General features: G+C 42.2%; 1 protein-coding gene across 1 annotated transcript in view; it reads left to right on the forward strand.

Moving 5' to 3' along the window:
* Window positions 1–26,815, forward strand: part of SORCS3 (sortilin related VPS10 domain containing receptor 3) — a 521,399-nt gene that overhangs the window by 251,154 nt on the left and 243,430 nt on the right. The gene's annotated exons all lie outside the window — the stretch shown is intronic.

Raw genomic sequence — 26,815 nt, forward strand, 5'->3', positions numbered from 1 at the left:
TTTACCTTTAGGTGTATATTGGACAGAAATGCATGCATACATGCACTACACGACATGTAGAAGAATGTTTATAGCAATAAAAGCCACAATGTGGAACCAACCCAAATGTCCACTAACAGTCAAATGGACCGATAAATTATGGATTATTTATACAATGGAATACCACACAATAAAGAAGAGAAAGAAAGAGTCACTGCTATAAGCAAACAAGATGGTTCAATCTTATAGAATATGGTGCCATACGTGCAAAACAAGAAAGAATGCACAGTGTATAGTCCTATTGATATAACATTTGCAAAGAGTCAAAACTAATCAATGTTAATAAAAGAAAGGATAGGGGTTACTTTTGGGAGAGAAGGGACACAGGTGGGTTTCTGAGGTGCTGCTAATGTTCTTTGTGTCAGAAGTGAATACACAGGCACCCTCACTTGTGAAAATTCATCAAGCAGTTCTACCCTTGTGCATGTTGGCTCCAATACATTGTTTACATGAAATTATTTTGTGTCATTAAGGAGGCACCTTGATTTAAAAGGGGAGCCATGGCTACTCTGTTCAGCAGCACACACATTTTTCACAAAATTAATCTCTCTCTCTCTCTCTCTCTCTCTCTCTCTCTCTCTCTCTCTCCCTAAAAAAGTGTGTTTGCCTCATGTGCATTGTCTTTAGACCAGTAAGTACATCCTCAGTCACACTGGGGAGGTTGGGTGGCATAGTCAACGGTCCAGGGTGCTGTGGGAATGGGCTTTGACTCAAGTGGTTGCTGTTTTGAGGCCATTTGGAGTGGTTTTTCAGAGCCTCCACGTTGGCTTCAGGCAGACTTGAGTTCTAAGCTTTTCAACCTGTAAATGGTGTTATTTTGAGTGAATGGTTGAGTTCTGAAAACTTCAGTGTCCTTATCTGTAAAATGGGAATAAGATTAATACTTACCCGGTGGGGGGGAGGGGGCAGGTTAGAAGAGGTCAAGGGGAGAAAAAGGGGATAAATGAATACTTTCAACAATAAAGATTTTTAAAAATGTATTTTTTAAAAAGATTATTATCCTCTGTGGCAGGGTTGGGAACCATTTTTCTTCCAAGGGTCATTTAGACATTTATAACATTCACAGGCCATACAAAATTATCAACTTAAAAATTAGCCTGCTATATTCGGTCAAACATGTAATTAACTCACCCCTAATGCCTTGGCAGGGCCAAACCAAATGATTTTGCGGGCATTATACGCCGGAGGTCTGGACCTTGTCCACCTCTGCTCTAGGGTGTTGTTGAGTAGCAAATGAGATAATCCCTGTAACTGCTCAGTTAATGACGGGTTTGGTTGTGGTGACAGCCACAGGGCTAAGGAGGGAGCATGGGGTTGTTTAAAGATGCCTATTGGGGCCCAGAATACAGAGCCAGGAATATAGTCTTGCTCCTTCTTCTCTCTCTGCTCTGCCTCTCATTTGGGCCCGCTCTGCACCCTCCTCCTCAGGGGCTTCCAGCCCCATTGCTCCCTGCCTGGCTCATGTGGCCTCTCTCTTTCCACATGGTGTGCGTGGTTATGGTGGAGCTAACCTGTTTTCACTTTAGCAGCAGAAACCAAAATTGTCTGACAAGTGCTTTATGTACTCAGACCCTCACAGGGGCTTTGATGTGGAGCCAGGCCACTCAACACGCTTTGGAAAGGCTGGGACCCAGCTCCAGCTTTGCCCTGCAGTCGCCTGCAGTTGGTGGCCTTGCAGTTGGAATACAAGACTAGCAGTCCTGTATTCCACGGTTTCAAAAGAAGCCAGAAGTTCCGTTTCCACTGGCAGAGAATGTTCACATGTCCTAGGGTCACAGCTCTGCACTTCTGCTTGCCTCCCGCCCTCCTCCCCATGGGTACAGCGTTAACCGAGACATTCTCCTCTCTCCTCTCCTGCAGGAGAACCAATTGCATGTGGCTCGAGGGAGCAAAGGCATCAGAGCATGCTTCTCTTTATGTGGAGCTAATGGTGTTATGTTTCCTTGGTAGGGTTTCTGAGTCTTGGGAAATCAGAGCTCTCACTCCCTCTGAGCTCAGACTGTTCCTTTGGTGAGGAACTCTGGGAAGGCACATGTGGCAGGCATGGGGACAGCAGGGAACAGCAAGAAGCCCAAGTTACCTCTCAGAGTGACAAGTTGGGTTGTTTGCCCAGAGAGGAGATGGCAGTTCGTGGTCTAGAAAAAGCAGCTGTGTGGCCTCTAATATTCGTCCTGATACCGGGTCTGATCGGCTGCCCCCATCCTCACTGATCCATCACTTGGTCTTTTGCTCACATATGTTGAGCCACGCTGCTTCTCCTTCTAGGAGGGAAAATGTGGCTGAGCCAGGAAGGACTCTGTTGGACAGGTGCACTTTGACAAAAGAACGTTCTATGGCAGGGTTGGCAGTGAGACCCATGCCTGCTGTATTTATGCAGATTGGAGAAGCCTTTCACCTTCTCTGTGGGTACCATTAAAAATGACACACTCCAGCTGGGAAAAGGGAGGCTCAGGAAATGCCAGGATTTAGAGAGAAGAGCCTCATTCTATTTTCTCTTGGCGGGGAGGGGGGAGGGTGAGGGGGGGGGCGGGGAGGTCAGTGGGTTAGTGAGTCCAGAGCACCCAGGCTCTCCCACCACAGGGAAGCTGTCTTCGTGGACAGAGAGGTCTACTAGTGCTGCAGAAATACCTCCGCCCTACCAGCTTGGAGACAGGCAGTGCTGACCAGGGCCCACTTCCTGTCCCAACACTAGATTTGATGGTTTTCAAAGACATTGGTCAAAAGCATTCTAAAAACAAAACTACTTCATCCGGACACTTTTTTGTCATTGTAAGCATGAACGAGAGTGTTTAAAGGACTTTTTATAGAAGAGGATCCCAGTGGGAATATGAATAGGGTTGGCCATGAGGAACGAATAACACATGTGCAACCTTCATGCTCTTCCCAACTGTATGTTGGCCACCACCTCTCTGATGGATGCATCATACTGATTCCTCCCTGGCCCTGTCTTGAGTGCCCAGGGGTCCTGCTTACCTTTGAGGAGCTGGTAGCTGTGCTCCATATCAGCTGTTTAAGTCCATCTATAGGGTTCTTCTGTGTCTGGTAGAGGTTGCAAAAATAGCATGCAAGGCACAGAAATGCGGGCTTTACCAAGTAAGTAATTACCAGTACATTCTGATGGGGGTGCATCATGCAAGGTGGAAAAATCAATATCAAGGAGCTGGAAAGCCAGCTTCAGGCATTACATAGGCATCCAACTGGGCATGGAAACCGTCATGGTGGGTGGGAACAGAGGTGGTTATAGAGAAATGGGCAAGGACCGGCAATGTAGAGGTGAGTGGAATGGAATAAAGAACCTATGAGCATGAGGGAAGTGTTCCAGCTGGGAAATAAGTTGGCACGTGGATTAATTTATCCGGCATCTTCATGGGGCCAGACCTGGGGACACAGTAGCTGCAGGAGCCCACCTGCTTCATGTCGTTGACTTTCCAGGTTGATGTATGAGTGCTTTCCTCTTTTTTGTTGACCTTGCTATGGGTCCAAAGGAAGAGTCCTAAATGAAAGGAATCAGAAAGTGAATCAGTGCTCAGATTCCCGCCTCTTAGGGCTTATCAAATGGGGCCTATAACTCCAAACCCGGGCTCTGGTTATTCACAGGGAAGTCTCCATGGGAAGTATTTAATTATAGGCCATGGCTCTCCTGGTTGCATTTGCTACCACCCTCATTCCTCCTAGCCATCCACTAAATATTACTTACTTCGCCAAGGAATGTGAATTCATGCTAATAATACCGCCAGCTAATTTAAGCTCATTTGTTGCCGAAAAAGACCACCACCCAGGATATAAAGAGGAAAAGTGCTTTGATTATTGACCACTTGGGGTTACACACCCCTCCAGGTCTCCATGGCGTGAATAACCAGGTGTTGACAGGAGAAAGCCAAGTTTATTTTTGTATGCCATGTTTCAAAAACATCAATAGGTCCCTTTAGTACATAATCCCCGCCCCCCCTTCAGAGGCAGAGATTTGAGAGCTGGCTGTATTGAAAATTGCTGTGTTCCCTTTGTCTTTCAATTGCTGTGTTTTCCACAGATTCTATGTTTGCATTTGGGCATCAGTGGGGGAGAGACACGGTGGTGGAAAGAGCTTTTTTTTTTTTTTTGCTTATTTGCCATAGGGGAAGCAGAATAGTTTTGGAAGTAGCTCAAGTCAGGTTTTAGTTTGAATTGGCAGTTCAAGAGAATGATAGATGAGCTGAATTATTTTTCTCAGAGAGTGAAACACTAACAGAGAGGACATTCTCTTAGGGGTTCAAAGTATGCCGTGTTAAGAGAAGTTAAATATGACTTCTATTCTTTAGGAAATGTGATGGTGTCTCTTGGAACACCTTATGGCGTTTCATATAATATATTCTGTTTTCCTTACACAGAGATATATAATAAAGAGAATCTTAGAGCAAAAATCTGGCTTAGTCTAGGTTTTGGAAGTTGTTTCATTGTGGCTTTTTGAATAGAACCAAGTGCATGTTCAAATTCATGTTCCCTGTAAGAAAACCCACTATAGATACATTTTGAATTGTAAAATATGCGGGCTTTGAATTTCTATGTGCATGGAGGGGGAAGGGGTAGGGATAATAGTAAATTTATTGGTCAGTTTCTTGGCGTATTTCACTGTTCATTTGCAGATCATTAGCTACTTGGCGGAGAACTGAGAGGATAGAAACTTTAAATTGCACATTGAATATCAATTTGAAGTGAAACGGTAATGAGTCAGTGGAGGAATAAGATTCGATTTACACAAGTTCAATTTGTGTGCAGGATTTGTTTAAGCTGCACCAGCCCACCTGTACAGGTGTCAGTGAGTCACAGAAAATATCCATCTAAGATGCAGAGGTAGGAGCCATGACAATAAGAGATAAGTGGAGGTTGAGTCAAAATAATGTGTAGCAGCAGAGAAAGCAAGACTCCTCTGAGTTTTCCTACCTTTACACCAATGTTCCCCTCCTTGCAACACCCTTCCGTCTTATTTCCTATTAATCTTCAAAACGTTACTCTCTGAAATAAAGCCATGTATGATTACTGCCCAAACCAATGAGATACTGTATCTTGCCTTTTTTTTAAGTCAGTGTTTATTTATTTTTTTCTCCTGTTCCACGTCCTTTCTGTCTCCCACTTTGTCATCAGATTGATCTTTTTTATTAAACTTGAGAATATTTTTAATCTCTGAATTTTTTATTATTGTCTAAAGTTCCACATATGTCTTCTTTTTCCCCAATGGAGCCCGCCCCGCTCTTCCCCCAACCATTCCCATCCCAGGCAAGCCCCCACTGCCCCAGTGTCTGAGTCCATTGGTTATGCTAATATGCATGCATACAAGTCCTTTGGTTGCTCTCTAACCCCTCCAACCCCACCATTTGTCTCTGGATCTATTCTTGTTCATCAAAATATGTTGATCATTATATCCCACATATGAGTGAGATAATATGATATTTATCTTTCTCTGACTGGCTTATTTCGTGTAAAAGCTAATTTTAGGACAGTGGACAATGGTATGTTTTGGGGCTTAGAAACACTGGACTTTAGTTCCTGCAACATTACCTACTAGTGGTCTGATCTTGGGTTATGTTTGAAAACTGGTTAATAGAGACTCCTAACTCCTACTGTCTTTGTGAGAGTTAAATGAAGGACTGTGTATAAAAAAATCTTAGCATACAGCTTGGCACATAGCAAGAGCAAGGAATATTAGCCATTATGATTGCAATTATGATTTTAAGGCTATTTTTATAGATCTGGTTTAGTTACAAAAATGTTTTATAAATTGGTTTTGCAGAAAACTTGATGGAAATTTCCATTTGAATAGCAGGGCTAGTCCAAGGGGCTTGGAGGAAGGCACCACTTTCCTCTGCTTCGGATGGGGAAAATGCTGTCTTGGGTAAAAAATGGGGGGGGGGGTTCATATGTTCACCCCAGAAATCAGAATCAGCATTTCCAGATCCTGTAGCATGGGTTTTGAATGTTCTACCAAGATTTCCAGGATTCTTAATTTTATTAAAATAGAAACTCACTAACTTATATGTGAATGCTGCTCTCTCCGTGACCTTATAACTTAAAGGTTGGGTGCTTAATAGCAACGATTTCAGCAGTGCAGTGTTATAACAGGAGCATCTTATGTTGAATGTTTTTTTGGAGAAAGTTGACTTTTTTTTTTTTTTTTTTTACCACACCCCATCTACTGAGTCAGAATCCGAATTTTAATAAGCACCACACCTACTGAGTCAGAATCCGAATTTTAATAAGAACTTTGGTGATTCATGAGCATCTTCAAGTTTAAAATGTACTAAACTATACCTTTTCTCCCCTTAGTCTTATTTTTTAAAGATATTTTATTGATTTCAGAAAGGAAAGGAGAGAGATAGAAACATCAGTGATGAGAGAGAAGCATTGATCGGCTGCCTCCTGCATGCCCCATACTGGGGATCGAGCCCACAACCTGGGTATGTACTCTGACTGGTAATCGAACCATGATCTCTTGTTTCATGGGTCGATGCTGCACCACTGAGCCACCCCAAATGGGCTCCTCTTACCCTTAAATTGGGCCTGCCTAGTCTACATGGCCAGGACCCTTTGAGTCTGCATTCCCCCATGGCGTAGGAACAAATGCTGAGGGTCCTTCTGTTGTCCACCTTATGACTAAGTTGAGAGCTGTGCTCACTCTTTTCTAACCAGATTCAGCTTTCCCTCCCAGGTGCTTGCCTCTACAGCCTAATTGCATGTACACACTGACACCACATGCTTGCATTTGCTTTCCCTTGAGGTCATTGTGAGCTGGACACCACAGCTGAAGAGTAGTTAGAGTTGTGTGAACATGTTGTGAATTAGTAGGGATGGTGACTCTTGCCTATTAGTGTGGAAAGAGAATGGCTAATTCCAGCTCATTTCTATTCCAGAAACTAAATGTAGACTCTGAAAGCAGCAGCTCATTGCTGCACAGTTGATGCCAATTGCTTTTCAACCACATTATGCGTAAATAGGTGTTTTTTAGAAATCCTAAAATGTAGGTTTCTTAGGAGGTAAGCCACACACCTTCTGGGGCTTGGTGTGTAGTTAGTGAAGTTGCAGAGGGGTATTTGGGGACCCCACGTCTGATGGAGTAGTGGGGAATTGAGGTTATTCAGAGAAGGATACTTAGTAACACATGGTGTCCTGATTTTCTTGTAATTAGTTCTGTCCCCAGTGCCCCGTCTTTCTATCCTGCAGTCCCTCATTTCCCATTGAGTCCAAGAAGGCTGAACCCTGTGATGAAGGCTGAGTCTGCTTTTCACACTCCATTTTCCTTAGCACGAGTCCTCCAAGTCCTTTGTGGCCATCCTTGATGAGGGGCTGTCAGACCATAGCAGTTCACTTCCAGTCTGCAGGGGACTGGAGAATGGTTTTCTTGTGGCAACACTCTAATGAGGTGGAGGTCACATGTGTGTGTACAGTAGAATCATCATGGTGATGGTTGGTAGGCACATCCAGGACTCTGTTCCCTGAGCCAGAAATTCTAATCCAGTCTGTCTGAGGTAGGACTCAGGGAGATGGAACATTTAAGAAGCATTTCAGATAATGTTTTTTTCCAAGGTGCCACTATTGACTAATTATTATATCATCAATAACTGTGGAATTTGAAGAAGATGGCTAAGTCTCTGACATGTCCTCAATTGTATATGAAGATAATTGCGATGGATAGTCTTGCTCTATAATCATTTTCTCAGAGTTAGTTAATTATTACTTCACTCAGACATGTCTATCAACATCTTCAATGTCCCAGATATTAAGAAAGATAACAAAGATAAATCAGACGCAGTCACTGTTCTCAGAGATGTCACAATCTGCCAAGGACGCAAACATACAGAGCAGTGAATGGTGCTAGGCATACTAGTGGGTATAATAGCAACAGGACTCAGGACCCCCAAGGCTCCAGAGTTGGGAAGACAGGCATAAAGTTCCCATTGTGTTCTGATAGTTCTCTCTATAGCAGTGATTCTCAACCTTCTGGCCCTTTAAATACAGTTCCTCATGTTGTGACCCAACCATAAAATTATTTCTGTTGCTACTTCATAACTGTAATGTTGCCACTGTTATGAATTGTAATGTAAATATCTGATATACAGGATGGTCTTAGGCGACCCCTGTGAAAGGGTCCTTCGACCACCAAAGGGGTCGCGACCCACAGGTTGAGAACCACTGCTCTATAGGGTTTTATAGGAGTAGCTTTGGTAAGGGGAGACCGAGAATCTTGGGCAACTCTTGTTCTTAGGGGAAGGTCAAGGTTGTTCTAAAATGTGCAGTCTTATGGAGAAGGTAGATCCAAATATTTAAGTAACTGGTTTTCCTCTGACTCATATGGGATTTGGTCTTGAAAAAGAAAAAAAAAACCTGTTAAGAAAACTCATGCTGCCAAGGGGAATCTCAAAAAGGATGTTGGGCATTTGTGTGATTTCTAGGAAATGTGGTGGTCCTGTTCTTTTTTTCAAATATGTTTTTATTGATTTTAGAGAGAGAGGAAGGGAGAAGGATAGAGAGATAGCAGCATCAACATCAATCAGCTGCCTCCTGCACACCTTCTACTGGGGATCGAGCCTGCAACCTGGGCATGTGCCCTGACTGGGAATTGAACTGGGGACTTCTTGGTTCATGGGTTGATGCTCAACCACTGAGCCACACCGGCTGGGCATGGTGGTCCTGTTCTTAAAAGTTTAGAAGAGATGTGATTCACTCCATTGCTTGGAGTTTTGAAGGCTATCTGTCCACTGTTCATTATCCAATAATAAATATCATCGTGAAAGTCACCTTTAACACTTAAATATTGCTGGGACTTTATGGGATTGAACTGAATGGACTTCCATGGTATTAAAAAGTCGTATGGGTGAGCTTTTATAACCCATGCTCCATAAAGCTGCATAAAGCAAGCACCTGCACACTATCCTTTAAAGTGAGAGCATTCAAGCATGAAATTTAGACATGAAGGGGCCTTTGCTTGTTAATTAAACCTGTTGGCAATGTTAATTTTTAAGAAATAGAAGAGGAGGCTTGAGGCAATTAGAAGAGGATTTGTTCCTGGGAAGATAGGACACCTGGAACTGTCACATACATAAACAGGACATGTGGATTTTTCAGAGGCTGTAGCCCAAGCTGGATCTGGGATCCCAGGAAGAAAGCAGACCTGTAACAAGGTTCACTCACCAATAGTTGGCTGTGAGGTTAGTGTAGCTTTCTGACTATCCTTCTAGTGGGGTTTGTGGTAAGTGTTTGGATCCACTGTATTCTTATTATTTTCCATTAAGCAGAGGGTTTGTTTGGAGACTAGTCACTTTACAAGCTAGATGGGAATTAGTTTTGTGCTTACTAGTATTTTTAGCTTAATATCTTCATCTTCATTTTGCTTGGCAAGCAAGGGAGAGGCTGGAGCCAATGAGTGCTGGCCACAGCTCTCCTATGTTATTTATTTTTTTATTGAGAGATAATTCACATAACATAAAATTAACCACTTTAAAGTGAACAATTCAGTGGCATTAAATATAGTCACAATATTATACAACTACCACCTCTACCCAGTTCAAAAACATTTTCATCACTCCTCCAAAACCCATAATCATTAAGAAGTCACTTCCCATCCCCCCCGACCCCCTACCCTCTGGAAACCACCAATTTGCATTCTGTCTCTATGGATTACCTATTCTGGATATTTTGTATAAATGGAGTTGTAGAACATGTGACCTTTTGTGACCGGCTTCTTTCATTTAGCTTGTTTTTGAAGTTCATCCATTTTGTAGCATAGATGCATGCTCCATTACTTTCTATGGCTGAATACTGTTCCATTTGCACAAAATATTCCTTGCTTTCACCCTGTCACTGGGTTTCTCCCCAACTCCTGGGAGCATTTCAGATAATTCTGATAATTCTTGACCATATGCCTTGCTTTATCCCATGAATGCAGTGAGAACAGGTGACAGGTGCCCCTGTGAACAGAACCCCGATGAGCCATGTCGAGGCTCTGCCATGACTCCTTTCCCTCACCCAGGGGTTCTGCAGGGATAGCAGGGGCCACTCCTTCAGGCTGGGCTCATGAATGCAGGCAGCATGGGCAGGGCAGTGGGTCTTATAGCTTCCTCTGAAAGATACTAAATTGAACTCCAGGAGAGGGGGTGATGAAAAGATGGAGAAAAATCTCCCTGGCACTGGGGACTTACAGTTGTGCTATAATTTAATCAGTAAATTAAAGTAGCTGTGAGCTCTGCAAAGCGCTACAGAGTGGAGAGGGTGGAATCCATGGAGCTTTCTCAAAGGACTCTGGGTCTGGCTTAAAGGACAGCTAGGGTTTAGACGTGCAGAGTGTGAGGAAGAGCATCTAAGAAGAGGAGTGGCCTCAGCAGTAGCTTCAAGGTGGGGAAGTAGGATGTTGGGGGAACAGTGAGTTGAGTGATTATTTTCAAGAGCACAGGCACTTGGGGAGCACAGGGTTGGAAAGCTCAACTGGAGCCAGTGAGTGAAGGACCGCGACCTCCAGCTGGAGAGTTGGTCTCTGTAATCTGACTTTATATCCCCAGCAGGGCACAGTAATGGATGGCTGCCCCACCGCTTTTTCTTGTGCTTTGAGAATTGGACCCATCCTTTTACAACAGTGGTTACCAATCTTTACACCTGTACTTTCTACATCTCAGTCTGGGTGACCCCTCTCCTTCCACAAACTGACTCTCTGCGTTTGCCCTCATCTCAGTTGTGAATAACTGTTCTCAGATGCCATGGGGAGCAGAGGGGAAGAAAGGCCCTGATATTTGCTGAAACCAGGAGGTTTCCAAACATTTACTTGTCTTTCTCCTCTAAACCCTCTGCGGTGGTGTGGGAGTGCAATTCCTCTCCTGATTTTACAGTTGAGAAAAACGGAAGCTCTGAAGGCAAGGAGCTAACAGACGGGCTAATACATGGAGGTGGGTTTGAAGCTGGTCTTGCTGATCTTTGTACGCTCACGTCCATCCTGGAATGTGGCACACGGAGTGATTGAGTGAAGGTGAGCGATTGAGCACATGGCTACGTGAAAAAGCAAGGTCTGCTGATGCCCAATCTAAAGGTGATGAGATTTTGGAAGATGGGGGTTTACTCCAGGCCTCTCTTTACCCCCACAGACACTGAAATACCCTGGAGCTGTGGTGAGTGTGGACCGGGACTAAGGTGCCACAGCTCTGGTTGAAGTGAGGGGTGTGGACTCCGTGAGTGTCCTGAATGGAGTTGCCTCTTGGCCTGCTTCTCTGCTCAGACTCCTGGGTGCAGGGAAGTCTGTAGGCTGATCCTCCTTAAGCACATTGTCAAGGACGTGTTCTGGCCCTTGGCTGTAGGATTAGAGTATTTTGAAAACCCTAACTTTTCTAGGGAGGAAAAGTGAAGAAAGCAAGGTGAAATGTAATTTCCTTTTTAATATAGATGGTCATTTAATCTAATATTATAGGAAATGATTAGATCTTAAAAACCTATAAATTACATTTGACAACTCTGGTGCACTCTGCTTTCCCTGCGGGCAGTTTCACAGGGCAACCATGGCCCGGGAGAGGAGCGCTGGGAGTGCACTTTGTTTATTGGCTCTTAATGAGAAGCCATTCATCTAAATCACCGCGGGGGTGGAGCCTTTGCAGAGCTGGGGGATCAGAAGTGACAGTTGTACCTTTTGACAAATGTGCTGCTCCATCCTCCCAACAACAAAAAGTTTGTGATGGTGTGTGTGGCGTCGTTTTCTTCCTTACACACTTAGATCAGGCCCCGGGGCAAAATGGAAAGCTTCCACCTTTGAGTACCTCCATCCCTCACCCCTTCTGTCTTTCCTGTCCTGTCTCTTCCCACCCCCAGACTGAGGCGGCTGGGGCTCCCCATTATGCTGTTATTGGAAGGCCTCTTCTCTGTTTATTACTGTTATTGTGACACTTGCATTCCTGCCTGAATGGGGACCGCCTGGCACAAGATGATGGGTCATTACAGAGAGCACCTGCCTGACAGAATTGCCACCTCTCCTCTTCCACCCCTCCTCTCCCCTCTGCTTCACGTTGCGAGAGCAACACCATGCAACCAGAACACCCTAAAAACCAACAGGAAAAAATACACATACATATGGCATTTTCTTTGGGGATGATGGGTTTACTTTTACAGCTGAAGGGATGAAACCAAAGGGGATGGTTGGTGACTAGGACAGGACAAGAGACACCTGCACAAAGACCTGCCTTGGTCTTTCTCTTGCTGTGTCCTCTCTCTCCTTTGCTATGTCACCAAAACAGACTGTAGCAGGAAGAATAAAGCACTCAATTGTGGAGGTAAATTTCTGACTTTGAGCCCAGTTTTAACAGTTGGTAATCAGCTGTGACCTCCCCTAAGTCACTCAGTTCTGGCTCTGGTGGCTCTTTGCCAATGGAAGGGGACCTGGTAGGCAGAATAATGGCTTCCCAGATGTGTTCTAATCCCAAGAATCTGTGACTATGTTAACTTACATGTCAAGGGCCTATTAGAGTTCTAGATGGAATGAAGGTTGTTCGTCAGCTAACATTAAAATAACCCAAGCGAGCCATTTTCATTCCAAGAGTCCTTAGGACAGTGATGGCGAACCTTTTGAGCTTGGCGTGTCAGCATTTTGAAAAACCCTAACTTAACTCTGGTTGCCGTGATACATATAGAAATTTTTGGATATTTGCAACCCTAGTAAAACAAAGATTTATATTTTTGATATTTATTTTATATATTTAAATACCATTTAACAAAGAAAAATCAACCAAAAAAAAATGAGTTTGCGTGTCATAGGTTCGCCATCACTGCCTTAGGATGATGGGAAAGGGGAGAAACAGAGTTAGAGGGATGTGATCTGAGAAAGACTGGACAGGCCATTGTTGGTTTTAAAGATGCAAAGGGGCTGGGAGCCACAGAGTAAGGGCAGCCTCTAGAAGTAGAAAAAAAACCCAGAAATGAGATTCTCCCCTAGAGCCTTTAGGAAAATAATGCAGCCCTGCAGACACCTTGATTTCAGCCCATTGAGACCCATTTTGGGCTTCTGACATCCAGAGCTATAAGATAATAAAATTATGTGTGTGTTGTTTTAAGCCATTGAACTTGTGTTAATTTGTTTTCACCAACATGAAACTAAGACAGTGGGTAATCACACCAGCCTTACTTTCCCCAAGGAGCAGAGTGAGGATACAAGACTTGGCAACTATGCCATACAATGCAATTCGCCTGGAGGTGAAGGTATGAAGAGCAGGTGTTCCGAGCTGGGGGTAGAAAGCACAGACCAAGGGCCTGCACAAAATGCCAGGGTCTGCCCCACTCTTTGCACGTTTCATTCCTTTTCATCTGTACTCTCTCTGGGAGCGAAATGTCTCTCCCCTGGGGGAAGGGAATCAGTGCATGAGCGCTTTCATTTCCTCTCCCTGGGATAGTTCCTGTGCTGGTGAAATGACTGTTGGTACAACCAGTTATTACAGCTTGGCTTTTCTGTGGACCACTGGACCAATGGGCTGCCCCTCAGGAAATTGCCATCCTCCTTGTTTGTTGTTGTTTGTGTTTTTATTTGTCAATCCTCACCCAAGGATATTTTTTTTTCCATTGCTTTTTATAGAGAGTGGAAGGAAGGGAGAGAGGGGGAGAGAGAGAGAACATCAATGCGAGAGAGGTACATTGATTGGTTGCCTCCCACATGCACCCTGACCAGGGCTGGGGATGGAACCTGCAAGTCAGTACATGCCTTTGACTAGGAATCAAACCCTCAACCCTCTGGTGCGTGGGCCGGTATATAGGCTGACACTGTAACCACTGAGCCACAACGACCAGGGAGCCATGCTCCCTGTTGATCATGTCTAGCATTTAGCTCTATGGGAGCCCATCCCTGCCACTCAGAAGTGGGAGCTGTGACTGGGTTGAGGAGTTGAGTTTAACCCATGTTCACATGAACATCATGCTTACTGGGCAAGGTGGTGTTCCAGAATGTAGTGACCTTGCTACTAATGCCCGTGAGGTTCCAGCTGCATAGTCTCTTCCTGTTAGACCAGGACAAGCATATTTCCAAGTTTATTTAATCCCTTGTTTGGTTGCCTCATGATGACCTCAAGCTTGTTTTGCCTCTCCTAACTACATAATCCTTCCCAAATATCGAAGTTTAGGTCCCTGAAAATTTGCTAGGTAGACACATAATGCAATATACAGATGGTGTAACACAGAACTGTACACTTGAAACTTATATAATCTTATTAACCATTGCCACCCCGATACATTTAACTTTTTAAAAAAAGAAAATTGGCTAGGCTGAAGGCTTCTCATATGAAGAATTTAAGGTTCAGTGGGAAAATAGGATTAGCCGATGAATTTCTGAAAGCCTTGTCCCCTTTTCTTAATGTTCACTAAATGAAATACCAATGCTAGCACACTAAATAAATACTGTATCAGTAACAACCTTCAATTCCTAAATTAGTCATAATGGGGACTGTACAATTAATTTCCGTTTCCCATCTCTTGGGCACCAGGATCTTTTCAGGACCTTCCTTGCACGCAGCATCAGCAAGATGTTTATACATTAGATTTGTTGTGCAGTAGATAATCTGTGTGCTGGTAAGCAGTGTTTCTTTATTTCTTCATGTGGTCACTGCCTTTCTGGTTTTAGGATTTGAAGGCAGTGCCTCTTAACTCTGAGGTCTCACTGGGGTCCCCAATGTGCTTAGTAGCAACGTGGGTGCCTGAAAGAGCAAACGCCTTGGATGAGCTTGAGTCAACTGATTTGATATTTCTCAAAACCTTTCCCAACACACCTGATTAGTATCAGGGCCCATGACAACATTGTACTAAAGCCCGTGCCTTCCACCCACCTAACCTATGTCTCAGCACCCCCATCTGGGTCCTGAGTACATGTCTGGGTTCATGTTGTTCTTTAGTGCTCCTGTGGAGAAAGACAAAGCAAACAGACCAAAGTCTGAACTCAAATCACCACAATATGTTAGCAATAATTCAACAAAAGAAATGAAAATTACTTCCAACCCAATTCTGTAGACTTCATTTATTTTCTTTTAAATATGGCACTTTCCACCCCCTCCCCCTTCTCTCCTAGGGTTAGACTTGCTTTATAAAAATATTGGAAATAAACATCTTGCTGAAAAATAATATGGCCATCAATTTATTGAGTTTGTCTGTATGAGACTTCCATAAAAGAGAACTGGAGGAGGCAGAGGGGCCACTGCCCTAGGTGACAATGACCACCCGTGGGGCCGGTGTGATGCCTGAGCTACCAATGGGCTGTGCTTCACATAAAGGTTCTGCTAACTGCTCTTCCTGAGAGGAAACTATCTTCTCGGGCCAGGGCAGTGGTAAGCCACAAATCTAACTCACTGATCATTTGGACAAGCAAACCTACCTACCCTCGAGTGACCTTCACTGAGCTCAGCATGTACTTCACTGAGTCCAGCAAAGAAGATCAGAGGATGTGGAATCACTGAAGTTCTCTTCCTTTAAGGAACTTGATATCCCGGTGGCAAAGTGAGATGAAGACAAGTGAAACAAAATATGACCAATATTGACCCATTTTCAAAGATGTTAAACATTTCAGAATCATATCATCTCACATCACATTCAATTTGTGATAACAAATGTGCTGGTGAAAGGCAGAGATTGTTCTGCTGGAGCATTGAGGAGACTTCCTGGAAGGGAGAGCATTTCCATGGGCCTTGAAGGAGGGTGTAATTGGGGGGGATGCTGGCCTTTCTCGGTGGGGCAGGAGCCTTGTGAAAGATCAGAATGTTAGGCATAGTGATTTGAAAAAACTTTTAGGGGATACTTGGCAAGAGCACATGGTTGTGTTTTAGTAGTCAAGCCTGAGCTCAACATGGGACCCCCCAACTGAAGTGTCAGGCTTGGTTTCTGTGCCAGGTAGAGGGCACTAGAGTTTCTTGTGGAGGGGAAATGCCATGATCAGAGCTGGGCTGGGGGAGATCTATCCCATGAAGTGTATGGGGGCGGGGAGCCCGCAGCATTTGGAGATAGGAGGGCAGGATGCCCGAGATTTCTACTCCACAGGGGAGGACCATAATACCATTTTCTGAGTTTGGAGATGCTCTTACTGTTGTATACGTTAAGGTCCCCTCACCACCCTTCCTTTACAGGACACCTGTCCTGCTTTCACAATGCAGTTTTTATTCAACTTCTGTTTTTCCAAAGCAGGCAACAGGTTAGCATAACCTTTCTGAGTTCTCAAAAGAGTTAATGGGAAAGTGTGTCTGGAGAGAGAGAGAGAGAGAGAGAGAGAGAGAGAGAGAGAGGGGGGGAGAGAGAATGAGAATAAATATGGTTATAAAGGTAATAACTGCTCATTGCACATTTGTAGAATATGTGGGAGATAATAGAAAAATGTAAAGATAATGACAAAATTTCTCATGATCTTGCCACACAGTAACCACTTCTGTTAGCATGGAGTAAGTTTATTTATGTAAATACAGACATAAAATGTAAACAATTTTAACAAAATTGAGATGCTGCTTCTTGTGTTTTAGCCTGCTTTTTATGCACAGTTTACACATGATTATTTTTCATGTGTCATACAACTGCTTGAATTCAGACTTAATGGATGCATAATATTCTGTTGAATGGAGGTAGCCTGCTTTTATTTAATCATTCTATCAGATATTTGTTTTTCCCCCCAATTTTTTATCATTATAAATAACACTGAGATGAACATACAGGTGGATAAATCTTTTATTGGGTCCCTGATGGTTTCTTTGGATAAATTCCTAGAAGAGAAATTGCAAGGTCAAACATATAAATATTTATAAGATTCTTGTTCCATATTGCCATCTTGCTTTCCAGAACAGTCATGCCAATTTCTACTCGCAGCAGGTCTGTCTGCACACTGCACGCCACTGCCTTTGCATTGCTCACTACCATCCTCAGCGCTGCTAAACTCGACAGCCAATTCTCAGTATTTACCCTACTTAGCTGTCAGTTGCATTTGACACATTGGACACTCCCTTCCTTGATATGCTTTCTTTCCTTGATTTTAAGGTTTCAAGGGCACTGCAGTGTCTGGGTTGTCCTCCTTCTCATACTCTTTTCTGGGTCCCCCCTCGTCTCTTTGAAACTTAAACAGTGCACCAGAGCTCAGTTCTCCAGACTCTTTTCTGTCTATGGCTGCTGTCTTGGTGATCTGCAGATTCACATCTTTAAATGCTATTATTCAGCACTGATGTGTTCTGAGTTCCTGTCTGCAGCTGACCCCGCTCTCCTGAAATAGGCTTAGTACATCTATCGCCTGTCTACTTAACATTCCCTTTTGGATGTCTAATAGGCACCTGGCCTTTTAAAAAACCAAATTCCGTATTTTTAAAGCACCAGCCTGCTCCTGCCAAGGGCTTTCCTATCTCCGAAATGCTAATTCTGTTTTCCCAGTTGTTCAGGCAAAAAACCCATTAGACAATTTGAGATATTTCCAATTTTTAATTATGATAAGTGACACTGAGATGAATGTATGGGTAAAAAAATTTTAATAGATCTCCTCACTTTCTTCGATACCCCACATCTCATCTGTAAGTAGACCCTTTTGACTGTTGGCTTTAAATACAACCAGAAATAGACCCATTTCAGTATCTGGGCACTTCACCTTAGCTCGGGCCATCAGCCTCTCCCATCTGGATCCTAGCAGTAGCCTGCAGCTAATCTCTCTGATTCTGTCCCTCTATTCCCCACCTCCCACATGCTCTGTTCCACGAGAGTGGCAGCCAGAGTGAAAGGATCAACATGCAAGCCATAGCCTATCAGCGCCTCATTCAAAGCCCAAGGCTTTCCACATCATGTGGGATAAAGCCTGGGTGCTTACCTCACCCCTCATCCCCTGACCCCATTCACAACACTCTACCTCCTTCACTCTGTTCTAGCTCACCTGACTCCTACATCCATTCCAAAGGCTGCCTTCTCATGAGGCCTTTCCTGAACTCCAGGACTCTTTTCTTCTTGCAGAACTAAAAGTCTGTACTCATTAAAGGACAACTCCTCATTTCCCTTTCCCGCAGCCCCTGGCAACCATCATTCTACTCTCGGTTCCTATGAATTTGACTCTAGTTACCACATAAATAGTAATTATATAGTAAGTGGAAATTATATAGTATTTTGTTTTGTGACTGGCTTATTTCATTTACCCTGATGTCCTTATTTCACCCATGTTGTAGCATGTGACAGAATTTCCTTATTTTTAAAGACTGAATAATTTCCCTTGTATATATAGACCACCTTTGTTTACCTAGTCCTCCATCAATGGGCAATTGGGTTGCTCCCATCTTTTGGTTATTATGAATAGCACTATTATGAATGTGGGTAGGTGTACAGATATTTCTTTGAGGCCCTGCTTTCAATATTTTTGGGTATATATCCAGAAAAAAATGCTGGATCATATGCAATTTTATTTTCAATTTTTTGAGGAACCACATATTGTTTTCCTTAGTAGCTGCACTGTTTTACATTCCTACCAGCAGCGCACTAGGGTTCCAATTTCTCAAAATCCTTGCCAACACTTACTATATTCTCTGCTTTTACATCTCAATTGGTATGAGGTGGTATTTCATTTGTGGTTTTTATTTGTATTTTCCTTATGATTAATGATATTAACTATATTTTATGTGCTTTTTATCCATTTACATATTTTTTTTAGAAAATTCACGTCGTTTGCCCATTTAAAAAATACTTTTGTTGTTGTTTAGTTGTTTTTGTATCATTTAATGTTTTTTGATTGGCCTCAATAATTGTTGCTTTACTAGTGATGCTTATGTTAAATTCTGAAGGACAAATAGATGTGATGGGTTGGGGCAGGAAAGGTGAGGGGTCTGAATCTGGCATGTATTAGTGGCAGTAGGTGAAAGAAGCATGCATATGAGCATGAGTATGTATCAATGTACTATCTGTACATATAATGTATATGTAATTTATATATTTCCCCATAGTAGTATGTCTGTGTATATATGTATATATATATATGGTGACAAGGCTTCTCAACAGCAGCACTATTGACATTTTGTGTTGGATAATTCGTTGTCCTATGCACTGTAATGTGTATAGCAGCATCTCTGGCATCTACCCACTAGATGCCAATAACTCCCCCTCTTCCCCAATTAAAATGGAACAATTTAAATGTCTCCATACATTGCTAAATGTCCTCTAGAGGCAATTCCTCTTCTCACCCCAGTGGAGAATCATTGCTAGAGGACATGTTAGATAAATAGATAGATAGATGGTGTGTGTGTGGGGGGGTACTAGTATATTGTTATATTGTGATTTAAAAGCTTTTTATATAACAGGCTCAACTTGTGTTATAGTTGAATAAGTCACTATTCAACAACGTGTCAATTATGCCAATAGGTTTAAGGGTCAACCTAAAGAATACCTCTCTTATATTCTTCATGAGCTTGTATTGATATTATTGCTATTTCTTGTTGTGCTAAGAGGCTCCCATTAAGACTCAATTACACAGTAAACTATAGTATTTCTTTTTTTCTCTTCAGAAGTCTACTACTATTCTGAGACTGTTTTCAAAACATTGGACTAGAATTTGTTTCCTTGGCATTTCTGGGATCCCTGGCAGAGTGAGGGATTGAGAAACCTTTAGTCACCCTTGTTTTATAAATCACACACAAGAGAAAAAAAGAGGCTGAGTATTGAATAAAGTAACATATTCATCAATGATATTGTATGACTCGCCAGCAGCAAGAGAAGGTATATTCTGGAAAGATTTCGGGGAAGGATTTTGACATTTCCAATACTAATTTTCACTGGTTTAGACACAAATAAGCTTACAGGCTTTTGAAGTTGTAAGTTGACTGAGCACATCCTGCTGCCTGATTCCTGACCTCCAAGTGTGTCCTTTGCAATTTGCAGGACACCATTAAAATTAAGGCCACTATTGCCCAGTTGGTGTGTCTCAGTGGTTGAGTGTCAACCTATGAACCAGGAGGTCTCAGTTCAATTCCTGGTCAGGACACATGCCTGGGTTGTGGGTTCCATCTCCTGTTGGGAGTGTGCAAGAGACAGCCAATCAGTGATTATCTCTCATAATTAATGCTTCTATCTCTCTCTCTCCCTCTCCCTTCCTCTCTGAAATCAACAAAAAATACATTAAAATAAAGAAAGTGGGGAGAAATCTTTAAAACTTTCTAAGATTGCTTTAAAAAAATTAGGGCCACTATTATTCAACTTTTCCAGGAATTTCCTGCAAAAGCATTGCAAGTAAATGAAAACATGGTATTGTACCGTCCTTACATTGGTAAACTCTAATACTTGTCCATCTCCAGTATGAGTTACAGCAGTTAATGTATAATGAATGGCCAAATACAGAGACTGCTTGTATGAGGTCCTCATTCCTAAGGCAGGGATGTGTTTAGTTGCTTCCTAGGTTGGAGCCTCCCTTTGAAGAGATGAGAGTGGTCATTTCAAAGTGGCAATTGTATTTACCAAATTGACACAATTACCCACTGACTGGTGTTCATTTTGGTAGCATTGATATTTGCTAGTAGAGTGTATTTTTCTTAAATTATTATCAGGGATGTAAAATATATGCAAAATAAATGTAAAACATAGTTTTTTTTCTCCCTCATCCTTCCATTTATTTTTAATTGTGGTTTTAAAAAATCACATAATATGCGATCTACCCCCTTGTCAAGCTCTTTCAATTGTACAGTGCAGTGTTGTTAACAGTAAGGACAATACTGTACAGCCAATCTCTAGAACTTTAGCATTTTGTATGATTGAAGCTTCTTACTGTTACATAACACAAATTCAACTGAATAAATTTTGAAGGTACAGTTGGCTTTATTAAATGATTCATGAATTGGGCAGCATCCTATCTGGCAAGTAGAAAGTTTTTCAAAGGCAGAGAGGGGATGGACAAAGGAAATGATGAGCAATGAATGTGTTTTTTTTTTTTTATTCAAGGTCAACCTCCTAAGGCAGTGGTCGGCAAACTGCGGCTCACAAGCCACATGAGGTTCTTTGGCCCCTTGAGTGTGGCTCTTCCTCAAAATACCACGTGCGGGCGCGCACGTACAGTGCGATTAAAACTTCGTGGCCCATGCCCAGAAGTCGGTTTTCGGCCTGGGCGAGTCTATTTTGCAGGAGTGGCGTTAGAAGAAGCAGGGGGTGGACATATAGAGAGGATGAACGAAAGGAGATAGTCGAAACAAGTATACAAGAAGAGTGTGGATGGGAAAGTTGGAGGGGGTCGACCTCAGTGAATGTACCTCAATCAGATTGAGGATGTTTTTAGCAAAGGCCAGCTTAGGAGGACCCTAATTAAGTTAATAACAATTACCTACCTCTATAGTTTAAGTTTAAAAAATTTGGCTCTCAAAAGAAATTTCAATCGTACTGTTGATATTTGGCTCTGTTGACTAATGAGTTTGCCAATCACTGTCCTAAGGGGACCAGAAGGGGTGTGTCAGGGGAATCACCTCCTAGTGCTGACAAGGAAATTCTTGGTTGGTTGGCTAGAGGTCACATTCCTGGGGGAGGTTGAAGCTATAATTGGGGTAGGTATTAGGTCTTAGGTCTTAGTTTTCTGACACAGGGCCTTAACACAAGTGACTCCATTTTGGGCCTGTTGTTCCTTTTTAAATAATACCCATTGAACAGCAACTTCCCTTTTCCCTTACCACCCATCTTTTTCGTTTTAATCCCCAAAGCTCAGGAATGATGGGAGTCAAATAATCCCCAAATCGCTTCTCTTTGTCTCCCACCTGCTGGGCATTGCTTCTGACTGCAGTTGTACTCTTATCCTGGGTGATTGAAAGATAAAGTTTAATGTTTGTTTAGGAGTTGTGGGCCTGTGTTAAGCTGTTTTAATCAGCATTTCATTTAATTATCTCAACAGCACTGTGAGTTACATACAATTATTATCTGCTTTTTTAATAGATGAAATAACAGATTGGGGAAATTGAATAATATCCTTCTGTCTACACATAAAATATCCGACTGAGATTTGACCTCAAGGCACCTGCCCCCAGAGTCTATACCACTAATAATTCTGCTAAACCATATTAGAAATACTCCTCTCCCAATACATTCACACACCCACTGCAGTTCTTATGTCAGGAAAAGCTGGATAAAAGACCAAAGCAAAATGAAGTAAAAGAGAAAAAAAAAATGAAACAAAAATTTCCAGTGGGAACTCTTTAAAACCATGTAAGTACAGAACTCACAGGTATTGCCAGAGGGTTTCTATCCATATGAAAAGGCAAGGGCTGTACATTCCTTTGTTTCTGTAGAAGCAAGTGATCATAACATTGACATGGGTCACGCAACTACTTCAGAAATTCAGTCCACAGACATTTAATTTGGGCACAATTTTTTTTTAAAATTCAGTTTGAAATATTCTAAGAAAAGGTGGGCATTTCCCATTTCAGCACAGTCCTCCCCAATCCTTGTCTGGTTTTATCTGCTTCACTTATTATTTACCTGCTTTGCCCTCTTAAGCATTTGTGTTCAAAATCCCTGCTTAACAAACAACAGAAACATGGGTGGTTATGAGATGGTTTTCTTTATATCTATAGTATATTTATATGCAGCACACACATGTTATCTTGAGACAACTTCTGAGGAGGCATTTGCTCTCTTATTGTATTTATGTTAATATTGTGGTCTCTTCCTTCTCCTTCTTTCCTTTTTGAGCACTGACATTACATTTTTTTTTTATTCCTATTATTTAATTATTTGTCTCCTCTTGGCCGGGGCAGATAGGTGTCAGAGAAGGAAAGAGGCTTAAAAAAAATCTTTATTGCCCTAGCTGGTTTGGTTCAGTGGGTAGAACATCAGCCTGTGGACTAAAGGGTCCTGGGTTTGATTCCGGTCAAGGGCACATGCCTGGGTTGCGGGCTTGATCCCCAGTGGGGGACGTGTAGGAGGCAGCCAATCAATGATTCTCTCTCATCATTGATGTTTCTATCTCTCTTTCCCTCTCCCTTCCTCTATGAAATCAATAAAGATATACTTAAAAAAAAATCTTTATTGTTGAAAGTGTTACATGTCTCTTTTTCCTTCCCTTGACCTCTTCTAGCCCACCCCACCCTCCACCCCAGGCGTTCATCACCCTATTGTCTGTCAGCTGCTTTTTTTTTTTTTCTGGTGTGGATTTCTTATTAAAAATATATTTTTATTGATTTCAGAAAGTAAGGGAGAAGGAGCGATAGAAACATCAATGATGAGAGAGAATCATTGATTGACTGCTTCCTGCACGCCCCACCCAGGGGATGGAGCCCACAACCTGAGTATGTGCCCTAACCTGGAACCGAACCGTGACCTCCTAGTTCATAGGTCAATGCTCAGCCACTGAGTCATGCCACCTGGGCTGGTGTGGAATTCTTAGAGATGCTTAAAGGAAGAATGAAAAACTTCTCTGACTTCTGTACTTTGGGAAAGATATGGTTTTGAGGTCCAGTGAAGTGTTAGTGTGCATACGAGGAGGTGGTAGTGTGTGAGTTGATCAGAGGAGGTCAAAGTCAAGTTGCTTTTCTCCTCTGAGCCTCACTTACCAAAAGGCAAGTGATGATATTTCACATAATTCACACTCAGTTTTGATAAAAGATCCAGTAAAGTGCCCAACATTTTGGAAATCCAGCACGTGTAGATTGCCATTCCCCTTCCTTTTAATCTTCTCAGAAATGAGGATTATATACAGACACTGCCAGTGATATCAAAGTATATAAAAGGATTTCTGATGAGAATGTCAGGGAAAGGTTGCAATAAAAATGTACTCTTGCCAATAAAAGCTCCCTAAAACACCCACAAAATGTCTATATGCCTTGTATATAAACTCACTTTTGTGTGTGCGCTCCCACATCTATGCTGCATCTGTGTCCGCGTAAGGCTATGTGTGGACACATGGATGCGCTATTTGTGTGCGGATCGCTGTGTTTTGTATGCAAGTGTGGGCACAGGAAGAAACAGGGCTGGAGGAAGAGGATACATTGCAGTAGCTACTTGCTGGTAACTCTTATTCAGTGTATTGTAACTCATGGCAAATAAAATAAAGTTTGTTTATGATGTTGGTCTTATCTCCTAATTAAAATCATAGGCTTGCAGCTCCTTTATACCTGCATAAAAGCAGCAGTGTCATTTCTCTGCACCAGGGGGAAAGTTATGTCATTGCCTGTTAGGGAACCCATCAGTACACCGTATGAAGCAAGCACGGGCCCTTACGCAAGCCTCATTCTCAACGAGTAGATTTGCCCTCTCACACTCTGCAAGGAGCATGAATCTATCCTCTGAGGTTTCCTCAAGGGCAGCAGGGGTGCTTTCAAGTTGTCCTACGCCATCACAGTGCCAAAGGAGGAAAAAGTTCTTCTATCTCTGAATAACTCATCTAGAATATTTCCCCTCCATCAGCGGTTTTCAACCAGTGTGCCGCAGCTCACTGGTGTGCTGCAGCATTTTCAAAACATGCAAGACCTGACTATTTAGTCAGGGCCACTGGCCTCTTTTCCCTTAGATTGTCAAATTAAAAAAAAAAATGACAGCAGCCAATGTAACAATAGCTGCTCAGTGTGAATAAATCAAAATTATACCTATTTTTTTTAGATCAGCAAAAAATATATTTTAGTAATTACTTATGTGTGCTACAAGATGAAAAAGGTTGGCAATCCCTGCCCTAGATTATTCACACATGAATGGAAAAAAGTTACATAATGCATCCATTTCTTTCAAATTTGCTGATAACTAGTAATAACTTACTTCAATAAAGCCAAAGCAAATATTTGAAAGAAAGTAAGCTGGTCTTGGAAGCTGTAAAGAAATAAAAGAAAAACAAACAAACAAAAACAAAAATTAATCTTAGCAGTTAAAGGGATTGAGTTCGTTTTAAAGCTTAATTTATTATATGAATATATGCTATGCTAACATTTTAACAATCATGCTATTAAATAGTTTTATTTTATAAGGTACGGAATTGTTTTTGGCTTTATTTTGTACTTTGGGCCCCATGATTCAGACCATGTGTAGAAGTACCTCCAACAACTGGTGGTAGTTTAGCCAAAGACAGGAAAAAGTGTAAGAGGAAATAAGTGTACTCTCTTCTTCAGTCATTCAGCAAACATTAGGAACTCAAAGGAATCAGGATAATAATGGTGAAGGGTCTATGTTACTAATGAAGCCGGATGCATAAGCACTGGGCAGGTTATGCCAGGTTATGATAAATGATAACTTTAATGGCTTTAAGTAGGGGAATGTGAGAATCAGGAAGACCGTTCTGGCCACAAGTGTACAGAGGGAATTGGAGGAGGCAAGGTAGGTACAGGGAGATTGGCTAGTGATGTTTTATGGCAATCCAGTCCAGAGAGGGTCACGTTTTGGACTAAGGCGATCACAATGGGCAGGGAAAGGATAGATCTGATTCAGGGCATTTAGTAGGTGAAATACACAGGCCTTAGAGATGGATTTTAGGCTGTGTGTGGAAAAGAAGAGAGAAGGGTGAAGACCTGTGCTTACTACCTGACTGTAGTTACACACAGGTTGCTTCATATGAATGGTTGGTTGGTAGAAACACTTGCTGAACCAGGCAGTGAACACTAGGGGAATAATCAACTGGAATGAGGTACACTATGGGGCATGTTGAGTTTGAGGTGCTTGGAGAACATCCAAATAGAAGAATCTACCAGGAAGCTAATTTTTCAAGTTTAAAACAAAGAGAAGGAGACCTCAGATTGAGATTTAATTTATGAGTTGTCTCCAGAAAGATGGTAATTGAGGAAAAGTAAAATGAGAGTGGAAGATATCACTGAGAACCAATGTGTGGAGTGAAAAGAGAAGAGGGTCAAAGCTGAGGGTTGAGGAATGGTCATATGATAAAGATAACAGGAAGTTAAATATTCAAAAGAGACTAAAAGAAAGACCAGATGACATGATGCAATAGAAGTACCTGGAAGAAAATGCTTCAAGAAGGATGAAATTACCGGTGGTATCAAAGATTCACAGGAGTTTAACTAAAGGAAAGATCTGAGTGCCTAGGTGTGTCTATTGGATTTAAATACTAGAAAGGCAATAACATCTGTAGTGGGACCAATGTTATTGAGTTACCATAAGTAGAAGCCAAATTACACATATTGGAAGGGGATTTTCAGTAAGTATCAAAAGGTGAATATTAATCATAGCTATCTCTTGTCAAGATTATTCATTTTACCAAGTGCTTAAAGGCAGTTTGGGTATCATCAGACTCAATTATTATTGTAGAAACCAAAGCCTCTAGAGGTTAACTCACTTTCCAAGGTGACACGATATGAAGAGAGGAGTGTTGAGATCTGAGCATGTTTTCTCTGATGTCAAAGCCGATACTTCTGTCCATTTGGCTTGGGGATGACAGACTTCTTGAGCAGCAGGTTTTGCCTCAAGGTCCTTTGGGGATATGTGCTTTGGAAAATATTGAGAACAAAGGGATCATGAAATCACTTAAATCAATTGAATCACTAAAATAATTCAGACAGAACCAAACAAGCAGTGAGATTACAGGGGATCCTTTTCATGAGTAAAAAGCAATAAAAGCAATAGTTTGATGAGGAGTGACATGGAGAAGTGAGCAGGGAAGAGGTGACAGAGAGGTGGGATGGCCCCAATGTCAGGGACAGAGGACCACAAGACTATGTTCCCAGGACTTAAAAAATAGAGACATCAAAAAAATGAAGCCTTGTTTGCATGCAAGCCTAACCTTGCACAATATTTCAGCTCAATTCAACAATGAAGGACTAAGTCAAGGAGAAAAATACCAATATTTTATATTTTATATAGATCCCAGATGGCCCTTTCTGTGCCACGTACAGATGACTTT

The sequence above is a fragment of the Myotis daubentonii genome, chromosome 13 (assembly GCF_963259705.1).
Source record: "Myotis daubentonii chromosome 13, mMyoDau2.1, whole genome shotgun sequence".
NCBI lineage: Eukaryota > Metazoa > Chordata > Mammalia > Chiroptera > Vespertilionidae > Myotis > Myotis daubentonii.